The following is a 12867-nucleotide window of genomic DNA, read 5'->3' as shown; positions in this document are numbered from 1 at the left end:
AAATTTGCCATATTTATTCATTCATTCTATCTTTCCTCCAATCCAGTCTCCTTCCAGATCACCATGCATTTATTCTTTATCGATTACCACATTAACAAGCTAAAGCTTTTCAATGTATGGTTAAAATACACGAGTCAACCTTGTCCTAGAAATACACTTACAAAATGTTCACGCCAGTTAAGCCTTAACAAGCACATATATACACTTAATATGTTCTAAAAATTCCCTATTAGACAAAGCTATGGAAATAACCGATTGAAACCAAATTCCCTTGTGTGACATGCTTAGGTTTATGAATATTTAGATCATACTCTTGTACTCTATTCATACGCTAACCAGGTTTTCCTCTAATATTGCTGTGTTAGCTCCATTCATTTAATTATTTTAATCTGAAAAACTTTCTCCTACTTACCAAGCATACCCATAAACATATCACCACCACTATGCTTGAAAACAATGGGAGATCTACTATAAAATTTTTAAATCTTTGTATGCATTATTCCCCAAACTTAACCACTTGTAAAATGAATTGCTTTGCTCATTTGCAGGGTATTTACTTCATGCCTTGGCAAAACAGATGCATGTTTCTGAAAGTTTATTCTGTACAGGCTCCTTCCTTTTCAATCTTTCATTTACTAGTATTGTGAGTAAAGTAACACAATGTCGACCAATCCTAGTTCCGCTATCACACCATTTTTAAACACCTGTAAACAGTTTAATCACCATTCGCTCATGAAATCCCTAAGCCCTTCCTTTCTCTCCGGCAAACCTAATAGGAAGACCCTGCTGTCTTTTTAGGACTGGTCATAACACCATGCCAAAGGTAAGAATGTATTTCACCATGGCCTCAAAGATATTCACATTCTCTTTTACCAATTTTACCCATTCTACCAATAGTGGCTTTTGAGAGATTGAAAAACTCTCCCTGTCTTTGTGAACCTTACACTTTGTAATGTGTGACGACAGAATGAGAAGTCATTGAAAAATCATGTAAACCACTATTATTGCCACACAGAGTGGAAGTATACATAACTTGAACTTGTTTAAGCAACATTTTTACTTCCAAAAACTATTTATCGTCCATAAAAAAAAGTTGAAAATACTATGACTCAAACATTCAGCTTTGCATTTTTAATTACATTGTAAATTATGTCTAGCATTACACAATCCAATTTTAAATTCATGCCTGTAACACCACAAAATGTGGAAAAAGTCAAGGTTTGGGAAATACTTCTGAAAGCACCTATATATTCATTTCAACAAACTATTTGAAACATTAGATATGTACGTGCAAAAAAAAGGGGCGAAGAAATTGAAAAAATTAAATGTACCTTTCACAAGAGAGGTAAAGGAGAAGTCAATAGCACCCCCGCTGCCTATGAGTGTAGCATAACTCTTCGCTCACCAATGTGCCAAAGGAAACTTTGATAAGTAAAAGCAAGGACTTTAGTAAGCCTTTATATAAGGTTATCAATAGGGCTCAATTGTGGTGAAAAGCAAAAATCCAGGTTATGTATTGTGGAGACAACAAAAAATATTTGACTTAACATATGTTTTTACATCTGAAAACAATCCTTAATCTGGAGTGTTTCGAGCAATTATAAGTAACTTATGTCTATCGCAGAGCGGGAAATGTTCGTAAAGTTAGTAGTAGATATTTAATTTTATTCATGTAGCTACAGAATTGAAGCAATCATGCGACTTATCTTACCATCCACACAGAGTCCAGCATCAACTTAAACAATGTTTGCGGACCCTCTTTATATAGAAAAAGTAAACCACCGCAATTTGTCTGTAACCCTTAGCTGATATTATAGAAAGCGTATTGAAATTAGATCAATCCACAAGAAATCCAAAAATATGCCCCAGAATCAGAAAGTGTGTTGAAAAACTAAGAAAAATTATAATAATCATAAAGAAGAGGGGGGGTCAGTGACTCACATTGTTGTAATATTCTTAGTAATAATTAACTAATAAAAATGCTTCCCTCAGCGACTGAAGCCCAACATGGGTTAATATAAATTTAGTCAAAACCCTCCTAAATGGAATCTTACACGCCAATCACTGTATTGCCACTTTGAAGATTTCCCCTAAAACCACCGAGCACAAAAAAACCAGCAACCGTCCTTTCGTTGGCAAATAAGTAGAGGTTCAAACTATTCAATAAAAACCTTCCTCTCTAGCATCACTGATCTACTACGTATATCACATCGACCTAGACCTTTCGTCCGAGAGACTTAACTGACAAGCCAAACTTAGAGATCGAAAAGTTTAAAAAAGGAATTACTGTGGGGGAGTGATTAGTCTGTATTGCTAGCAACGATCTGATAAACAATGATTGTCTCTGCTTACAAAACCCACTGCGGTCAATTGAAGATTACAGGGATAAATTAGGAAGATGATATTGGCATCTCATTTATTTGGTGCATTCCTTCTTTTCTGTTCGTTTCCGGAGATTGTAGCTAGCTAGACTGCGCACCCGCATCGAGGCAACAAAACTCCCCTGACATGCTTAATTTTTATTTACCCAGTTGGCATCAAGTATATGCATTAACCCACCCTGATAGATTGAGTACAACTGCTTTATAACGGTTAAAAAACTTTAAACAAATATTAAACACTACCACTTCACAAAAATTGAAATTAAAATCTATTTAACCCTACCTCATCCAAACAACCTGAAAAAGATGGAAATCACCAGTAAATACGACCCTCCAGTCTTTCTGAGCCCATGTCCTCACACACCCAAATTACTCTCTGCAAGCTTTTCAACTACAACCTACATATTTAATATCCCTGCATACAGTTATAAACCATTGCTATAATGCCAAAAAATCCAAGCTTACTTGAACACACATCAACTCTTTTGCCTTACCCTCTTTACTTGCTACAGATCTAACGGCTCTCAGAATACCCTCCCCCTTTGACCCATCTCCTCTACTCTCTTTCCACCGCCTCAGGCATATGAACAAACTTCTGCACTACTTCTAACCCCCTGGAAAAACCCTCACCGCTCTCTCGCCAGCGGACATTTCTGAAATCCCCGCCCATGCGGCACCCCCTACAATTAAACCACATTCCACTACTTTCCCAATGCTACCACATTCTGTTCTCATAGCCATCTGCACACTCTCCACACCTAGCGTACTGCCCCTCCTACACCCACTGGCCCACATGCCCATAAGCTTGACACCTAACAAACTGTAATGTATTGCACAAAAGCTGTACAGATAAAACTTATATATCCTAATATCACTTTGTGCCAAAACAACAAATTCAAAACTCAAAACACACATGACATGTTTCATCCACTCTCTCCACCACTTCTGCATTCAACCAAACGACAGCATACACAACCACAAGAAATCTTCCCCTTTTTAGTATCGTCAACATTTACAATTTACTGCTACCCGTAACACTCATTTCAATGGCCCCTTTCGAGAGCAAAACAATTCACATTTCTTGCCCCATTCTTGCCCCCACATTTCTTAGGGCCGCCTTCCCTCTTCTGAATCAAGCAAGAAAACAAACAATTACACAAGACCACTTCGGTTAACCTCACCCAATCACAGTAACCCCCAATGTTCACCTACCGTGAAACCACCTAAATGATCAGCCAAAAGGCAAACGAATGGTCCAATTTTCCCAAAAAAACATTCACTTCCTTTGCGTCACAAACTCCTCTTTATCCCTGGCCCAATCCGCCGTGCAAGCCTCGGCAACCAAGACTTCACCACATCTTACCACCTCTGCGCATCTTTTCCCCTCATCCAACTTCTATTTTCTCCTCTGTCTTCAAGCTCGTTCTGCTTACCACTTTCCATTCTTCGTTTAACAAATCATCTCCCTTTTTCCCGCCGCATTTTTTACCGACTCAAGCTCACCATCTGTCCTCACTCTCTCTCTAGACCTCCTCTGCCTCTCTTTTTCCCGACAACCCTCCTCCCCGTTATTCCAAAGTCTTCCTTGTATAAATACGCATTTCTCCTTGACATAATTTGTCCTCTTTCTCAAGGATCCATTTAACGGCTGTCACAATCTCTCTTTTACATCACACGAACCCCTCGGATGCTACCCCCACCATGCATACATGTGTTTTATACCAACCACACCAACACTGGAAAAGGCCAAGAGAACCCAGTGAAGACAGGCACAACCAAACTTTCCCTCCCAGCCTAGTTTCACCTCAGTAGGAAAGTGTAAGGTAAATTACACTATGAAAACATGATCTGAAATAGACTATAAACTTCCTTAAGAACCAAAATTATCACTGAATAGCTTAAACCCCGGGGCATATGTAGAAAAAAATACATCAAATTCATCAGTTTGTTGAACAATTAGTGACACTTGCAGGCTGGTAGGTAGAGATGTGTAATGATCATGACAATATAAAGAGAGGGTTGAATGTTTTGCAGAATATATGTTTGGTTTTCCAGTGGCAGAGAAACTAAAGCTGGTCAAACATTAAAAAAAATTTACACAGAAAATCATTGAATTTGAACTTACCACTAATTATTCAACTACACCTGTACTATTCCGAACCCCCAATCCTAATTACCAACCAAAAAGAAAAGTCAGTCCAAAGATAATCATCATCCGTTGCAAATGAGAAACTTTCTCAACTAGTCCTACCTTGTAAAGAAAGCTGAACTAAAAAAAATACTCTATCTGACTACCAGTATGCTTTCTTAGTTTGCTAGAAAACCTTTATTGACCTTAAATTCATTATGAAAACCTGGAACTAAAGTAAATGTTTGTTTCTAAGATACCACACAAATGATTCTAATGATGAAGTGACGCCAACCTAGTGTACGTTGTACTCAGTTAAATCTTTAAGTTGTCTTTTTAAAAAACAACCATATAGTAGTAATTAAATGGTGGAAATACAAAAGCCTTCTATAAAATAGTCGAGGCATCTTGCTTAATAGTAACAAATCAGTATAATTCAATCTATGTTACTTTACTGTCCTATGACTATCAAATCAATCTATATGAATGCACTTGCCACTCATTAAAAGCCTTTAATGCATTACCATAATTCCACTTTGTTTATAGGTGAAGTTCGAGAGCATCCCTGGCAGTTTCTATTACAAAGTAGCTTGACCCTCTTTGAGCTCACTGTAGCAATTTGTTTGCTCTCTTGCCTTTATAAACTCTTTGACATTGACCTCTGTACAAACAATCACAAAACATTAGACTACATCAGATATCATACACCATTCAGGATTCAACTCTGGAAATTTCCTTGGTGCTGACAGATTAGTAAAATCAGCTTTTTGCCCCTTAGCTGTGGGAATATTCTCCAAGCTCTTCTAAAACATTATTGTTTTGTATGTCCTAGGGTAATCAGCACTGCTGAAATGAGGCCTGTACAACCTTAACTTACAAACCTTAAAGCGTTTGTCGAAACCATTCACAATCCATGTGTAGTATAACATATTTAATAACGTAGCTTTACAGAGAAGACTACTTGTTTACCATTTGAAATAAGCCCATTTCATTCCCAACACCTAGTTGTTCTCTATGTCTACAGTTTAAACCCACCATAGGTGAATAGGTCCATAAATTTTTAACCCCCCTAAACCTGAATTCTGAATATGAACCTTATGATCTCTTCCACTATACTTTGGGGTTGCATCCCCTCTTTCAAAATCCCTACTGTGAACAAAATCTTAACATTCCATGAACCTCCTTATATACATACGCCCCAGACAGCCCCTACCCTAAACCTCCCACAATAAACTATTGACTATTGTTAGTCTCATGACCTTTCACTCACAATAATCAAAGTTTATACATACCTACAAACATTATTGGGACACAGTTTTCATATCTTTCAATTACGCAAACATTGTTTATTAGATAATTTCTCATAAGATAATTTGTTTAATTATAATGTCCATGCTTTGCTGTCATTTTCTCGTTATGCGCCACTGATTTTAATTACAATTAACATTAATTCCTTGGCTTCAATTACTAAAAGTCATGTAGTCCCACCTCTCCCATGCCCACTTAGCCATAGTTTGGGACCCATATTACATCAGGATGTAAAAGCTTACTTATTTATGGCAAATGTCAGGGGAAACCTGTGTGTGTAACAAACACAAAACAAATTAAAAAAAACAGCAAATTTATTACTTGACCAATCTTTCACATAGCTTTTATTGGGTCTTTTTAATTTACCACGTTGATTGGCTCCCATCCATTGTAAGCCTCGGGTTGGCAATGTACAAAGAAATACTAACACCAATAACCATTATGATATGACAAAACAATGACTTCACGACAGCATGTTAGGAATTTCAATGTTTTATTGTGATGTTATGGATTATCATTGGCGTGCATTATATGATGCCTACATAGAAAGAGGATCTGATCAACCTATATATTCTTAAACATTTTTTATCAAAAATACACAACTTATGGCCTTAATCCACATCTGTTTGCAATTGCTTGGGTAGTGTCAATACGCATGGTATGAACAATCGTAAATAACACCATTTAAGTAAAGCTAAAAAAAACCATATTATTCTAATTGAGAGAATGAATAAAAAAAAAAAGTTTATCACATCAACATCAAAATCTTTCAGAAGTACCTGTTGACATCTCGTATGGAAGCACCAAAGTGCAGCTGGTGAGCGTACATTTTTCTTGATTTCGCAAATTCCCAACCAAAACAATAATACAACAAAACACGAACGTGAACTCTCGTAAGGCATACATAGCACAAACGAAGACAACTACCCACAACACCAACAGGAAGGGAAAGGCCTCCTAAATATGATTCATCATAGAGACAACGAAACAGCGTATCCGCTGATTGAAACCATGACAGCCAAGACTAAAATAAACACAAGACAACATAAAAAGACAGAATGCCCACCCAAATCACCGCCCTGATACCAACCCAATAACAGAATGAACTAAAGCGTCTCTAAGGTCAGGCGGACACCTGTTTCATTATAGAATGACCATGTATACAGATTAGATTACAACTTTTTGGTTTGTCTAAATGACTGTCTTTATAAATAGTAAACTCAACAGTGTGTTAGTCAAAAACACTAGTTGTTAAGTTTGTGAAAGCCTTGAAATTAACACAATGAGAATGATTTTGCTAACAACAGTTTTAATTTTGTAATTGTATTCCAAAAATTATATCATTGTGTTGTTGAATTACGCTCATAAACTTTCCTCCTGCCCCTTGTAAACCATCTGTAATTGAGCTACTGTACATGATTGTCTGGGCCTGCTGTACCAGATTTGAGCACTTGACGGAGATCGTGACATTTCTGGGTACGTCTCACCTGTTAACATAATAATAATAAAATTCTGATTAATAAATATTGTATATTATTTTTTATAATATAACAAATCTTTCAATCAACCAAATGTTATTCTTAAACCCTTTTGCATCAAAGCATTTCTACCAAAGGTTTTACAGTACCCAGTCTAAAATCAAAGACCCATCAATTGCATAGTCGAAGCACAGCATCTAGCGAAATATAATCATAAAACCTAGGATTAAACAAGAGACGGAACCATGCTCCAAGCGTGTGCGGAGGGACATTTCAAGATACATGTGCCCCTTAGTTATTCAAGATGTTCCAACATCGTATATGACCATCATTATATATAAACCAGGTGCTTATAGAGGGCCAAAAGTCAACACTCAGGAGTCAATTCATGTCTTTTGTCTTTTTCATATCCTGGAGAACAAAGGAGAGAGAGAGTGAGAGAGAGAGTATCTAGTTACATAAAGTTATCACAGATCACACATGTAACAACATTATATTAAAATTTCTCAAAAAATTGGATGTCATTGTCTGTTCAGAACTGTTAGCTATACCAAAACATTGAAACGTTGTTAAAATGGATTACGTTTGGTATACATCTGAGGGAAATGACATATAACATTGCGGAAAGACGACATCTCCAACAGTCAGCAAATCTAACAATTCCCCACAAACTACAATAACACACACAAAATCTAATTAGAATATATAGTAGTATATATATTTTTCCCACAACATTGGGTTAAATACCTATATAGTTCCCTAGTCCATTCTCATTTAAACATATAATCTAAAGTTAAAAATCATTTAAACAATAACCCCTCCTCTCATTCATATATATATATAAAATAATATATGTGTGTGTTATATATAATACCTTATAAAAAAACATTCATTGTATAATAGACAATATAAACATATAAACACGAATAGTTAGATATAAAAAAAGGATTTTTAATTTAATTGCTAACGCACCTTCAAACATTCTCCATTTTAAAGGTTGGGGATATGTATCTTCTATGTTGATGTTGTGATTGACACGACTGCCACCCCCCGGAGAGCGCCTCCTGTGTTAAGGGTATAAACCTTTGTTGATCCCCCCACCCAGGAAAAAAAAACACCTGTTGTTGATATCCTCAATTACACTATATACCCCCCCTACTGCTGAATTGATTAGAAGAAAAACATGGGTTCTGTCCACTGACTCCTACCGAAGTGGCTCCTCTTCCTGTTCGCGCCTCTGCGGTATCTATTTCTCCGGCACTGTTTTGTCCTGTTTTTGCCGCTCATTTTATCGCCTAGTGTTTTGGCAGTGACCGTTTTTACCGGAATAAATCGATGTCCCTAACCCTCTCTTCTCTGCGCCTGTACTCCAAACCCACTACTCCTTAGAAACCGACCGGTCAAACACACTATTGCAGTAGACACCACACACACACACGCCCATCTTTCCCAGATCCTTTCTCCTTGTGTGATAAAGCCGAGACAGACAGTTAATTCATTAAAAGTAAATACAATTAAAAAACCCTTTATTTAATTATAAATCATTTAGTACACCTTTTAAACATTTTATAATTATTAAAACTAATTACTACTCAAATAATTACCATTCCATGTAACAGTTCTCGTAGTTGTTAAGGGATCGGGAGGACAATATTGCAGCGTGTAAGTGTTCATCTTATATTTATTTTAAAAAGAAACACTGACGGAATTATAACAAAATAACAAAACTAAGCTATAGAATAAGAGTGCTACACAAAACACTACACATAGACAAATCCCACCCAAAACCCACAAGACAAAAAAGCACTTAAATAGCTCCCAATCAGAGACAACGACAAAACGCCTGCCTCGATTGGAACCATATCAGCCAAACTTACGGTTCTAAAGTATAAAAAAATAGCAGGTCCGTACCACATTGGGTGAGGCGGAATGTAGGAATGTATATTCAGTTCCTAGATTGAAAGTGAAATTAAAATATATACGAAATGTATACGAAAAATACGAAGACTATTTACACGGGACAAGACAAGACAAACACACGTCCGACTGCTGCGCCATCTTGGATTCCAAGCAAACAAGTACGGTGGGTTCCTTTACCTCTATCCAAAGGTATTCTACAAATATGTATCTTATTACAGCTGTGGTCATTTGTTCACGTACAGATACAATTTTCAATAGTTTCTTATCCAAATTACATATACCTCTAACCACTTGATTTTAAGCCACCTCCCTCCTCCATAGTACACCCATTACAATTAAAAATGTTTCATTGTACTGATCTAATATGAATATTTCCAGTTATGGGTCTTCTTTTCATCACCTCACTGTCCATATGAGCTACAGATCTACAAACAAGTGTGGTAGGTTCCTTTACCTCTCTTATAAAAGATACAGCTAATTTTCTCGAAATTCCTCCCCTTTGATTCTCTATAAATATTTGTCCTATTACTGTCACGTRGAGATCATTTTCTGTAGCTATATCCAGATGGATTTGACATCAAACACTGAAAACTTTTCAATATTGTACAGATTTAACACATTCCCTACTTAGGTCTTTTTATTCTAACATTGGTTTTACAGCTTTACGCTCTTGTGCAGTTGTTATTCTTTTCGATTCTGTATTTTGCTACTAGGTGGAGCCATTGACCACTGTACCTCTTACCCTGTGGATGTACCGACAGCTGAATAGTTTCTTTGCAAATGTTCTTCCCTATGACCTATGTATCTGTCCATTCCATCTRTGTCATTGTTTTGATGAAGGCCATCCGAAACAATTTTTTATTAGTTGTTTAAATAAAATAGATTTTTTTTTATGGCTATTTTTARTGGCTAAAAAGTTGCTTGGGCGGAGAGTGGATTCATGAAGCTATAATTACTTGTTAGGGGAATGATTACATGAACATTGTGGTAGAGTGTCCAAATTGGGAATTTAGGCCTCTCTTTACGAGAAGTTAAAGCTATTCAATAATCATAGTCAAGACACCGTTTAATGCCCCTTCCGAAAGACTGCATCCTCCACAGGGCAATGTCATAGGCACAATACCCAATGAAAATTTAAAATATACATTTAACCAGGCAAGTCAGCTAATTCTTATTTACAATGACCGCCTACCCCAGCCAAACCTGGACGACGATGTGCCAATTGTGCACCGCCCTATGGGACTCCCAATCATGGCCGGATGTGATTCAGCCTGGATTYGAAAAAATAAATGGGGGATTGGAAATGATACAGACAATTACATTGATGGAAGCTACAATCTATCCGCAATATTAAAGGTGATCCAACCCCTAAAAAAAACGAGTGACCCCAAACTTTTGAACGGTAGTGTAGGTCATAGGGTTAAGGGAAGACAATGGAGCCATAGTGTCATAAAACCTAGCCGGCAAACAGGAAATGGTTTCAATTGTTTTTCCACCATTCATTTTTCCCATGGGGAATTTTAGAAACACTTAAAGTACACTACATTACCAAAAGTATGTGGACACCTGCTCTTCGAACTTCTCATTCCAAACTCATGGGCATCAAAATTGAGTTGGTCCTCTCTTTGCTGCTTTAACAGCCTCCACAAACCATATCTGTATGGATCTCGCTTTGTGCACTGGGCCTTGTCATGCTGAAACAGGAAAGGGCCATCCCCAAACTGTTGCCACAAGTTGGAAGCACAGAATTGTATAGAATGTGATTGCATGCTATAGCTTTAAGATTTCCCCTCACTGGAACTAAGGGGCCTAGCCCAAACCATTAAAAACAGCCCTATTCCTCCTCCACCAAACTTTACAGTTGGTACTATGCATTGGGGCAAGTAGCGTCCTCCTGGCATCCTCCAAACCCAGATTAGTCTGTCGGACAGCCAGATGGTGAAGCATTATTCATCACTAGAGAGAATGCGTTTCCACTGCTCCAGAGTCCAATGGCAGTGAGCTTTACAGCACTCCAGCATTGTGCATGGTGATCTTAGGCTTGTGGAAACCCATTTGCTGACGCTCCCGACAAACATTTATTGTAATGACATTGCTTCCAGAGGCAGTTTGGATCTCGGTAGTGAGTGTTGCAACCGAGGATGGATGATACGCGCTACATGCTTCAGCAGTCGGCGGTCCCGTTCTGTGAGCTTGTGTGGCCTACCACCTCGTGGCTGAGCTGTTGTTGCTTCTAGACATTTCCACTTCACAATAACAGCACTTACATTTGACCGGTGCAGCAATTTGACAAACTGACTTGATGATGGCATCCTATGACGGTTCCACGTTGAAAGTCACTGAGCTTTTCAGCAAAGCCATTCTACTACTGATGTTTGTCTATGGAGATAATTTGAAGGGGTGTCCACATACTTTTGTGCATATATAGTGTAAGGGCTGTGTTTCGTGTAGGCTTACCCTGCGGTAACGTTTTGATAACTTGTCCGAGAGAGATTTACAAGTGAACTTTTATCAATATATTCGACTCTAACTCTCAGATTCAAAGTAGACATCATGAGAGACTACTAATCCCTGCAAGCTCCTGCAGGTCATCTCTAGCTGACACCTTTGCTAACAGGTATTCGTGTCAATTTAAAACTTGCACAAGACAGTYGACAGAATTTTTGATCTAAAGAAATTTTGCCAATTTATTCATTCATTCTTATCTTTTCCTCAAGTCGGCAGTCTCGTTCAGATCATCATGGCATTTGTAGTTCTTTATGATAGCCACATTAGCAGCTAATTAGCGKTKCATTTTGGGGGGTAAATACAGGCGAGTCACCTTGTCCTAGAGAGATTTACACGGTTATCAAAATGTCACGCCAGGTTAAGCCTACACATAGCACATATATACACTATAGTGTTTCTAAAATTCCCTATAGGAAAAATGTATGGTGGAAAAACGATTGGAACCATTTCCTTGTTTGAATGCTAGGTTTTATGAATATTWTGACTCATACTGTGGTACTCTATTCATACCTGAACCAGGTTTTCCTCTAGGATTTTGCCTGTGYTTAGCTCCATTCAGTTAATTATTTTAATCTGAAAAACTCTCCTTAACGATTACAAGCATACCCATAACATTATGCAGCCACCACTATGCTTGAAAATATGGAGAGTGGTACTAATAATGTAATGTTGTAATGTGTTGTATTGGATTTTCCCCAAACTTAACACTTTGTAAAAGTGAATTGCTTTGCTCCATTTTTTGCGGTATTACTTCAGTGCCTTGTTGCAAACAGGATGCATGTTTTGGAATATTTTTTATTCTGTACAGGCTTYCTTCTTTTCAATCTGTCATTTAGGCTAGTATTGTGGAGTAACTACAATGTCGAGCCATCCTCAGGTTCTCCTATCACAGCCATTAAACCCTGTAACAGTTTAAAGTCACCATTGGCCTCATGGTGAAATCCCTAAGCGGTTTCCTTTCTCTCCGGCAACTAAGATAGGAAGGACGCCTGTGTCTTTTTAGTGACTGGGTATACACCATCCAAAGTGTAATGAATTATTTCACCATGCTCAAAGGGATATTCAATGTCTGCTTTTACATTTTTACCCATCTACCAATAGGTGGCCTTTTTTTGAGAGGGATTGGAAACTCTCCCTGGTCTTT

This window comes from Salvelinus sp. IW2-2015, linkage group LG31 (assembly GCF_002910315.2).
Source record: "Salvelinus sp. IW2-2015 linkage group LG31, ASM291031v2, whole genome shotgun sequence".
NCBI classification, from domain to species: Eukaryota; Metazoa; Chordata; class Actinopteri; order Salmoniformes; family Salmonidae; genus Salvelinus; species Salvelinus sp. IW2-2015.
The sequence above is the reverse complement of the archived record's forward strand: the minus strand, read 5'-3'. Positions refer to the sequence as shown.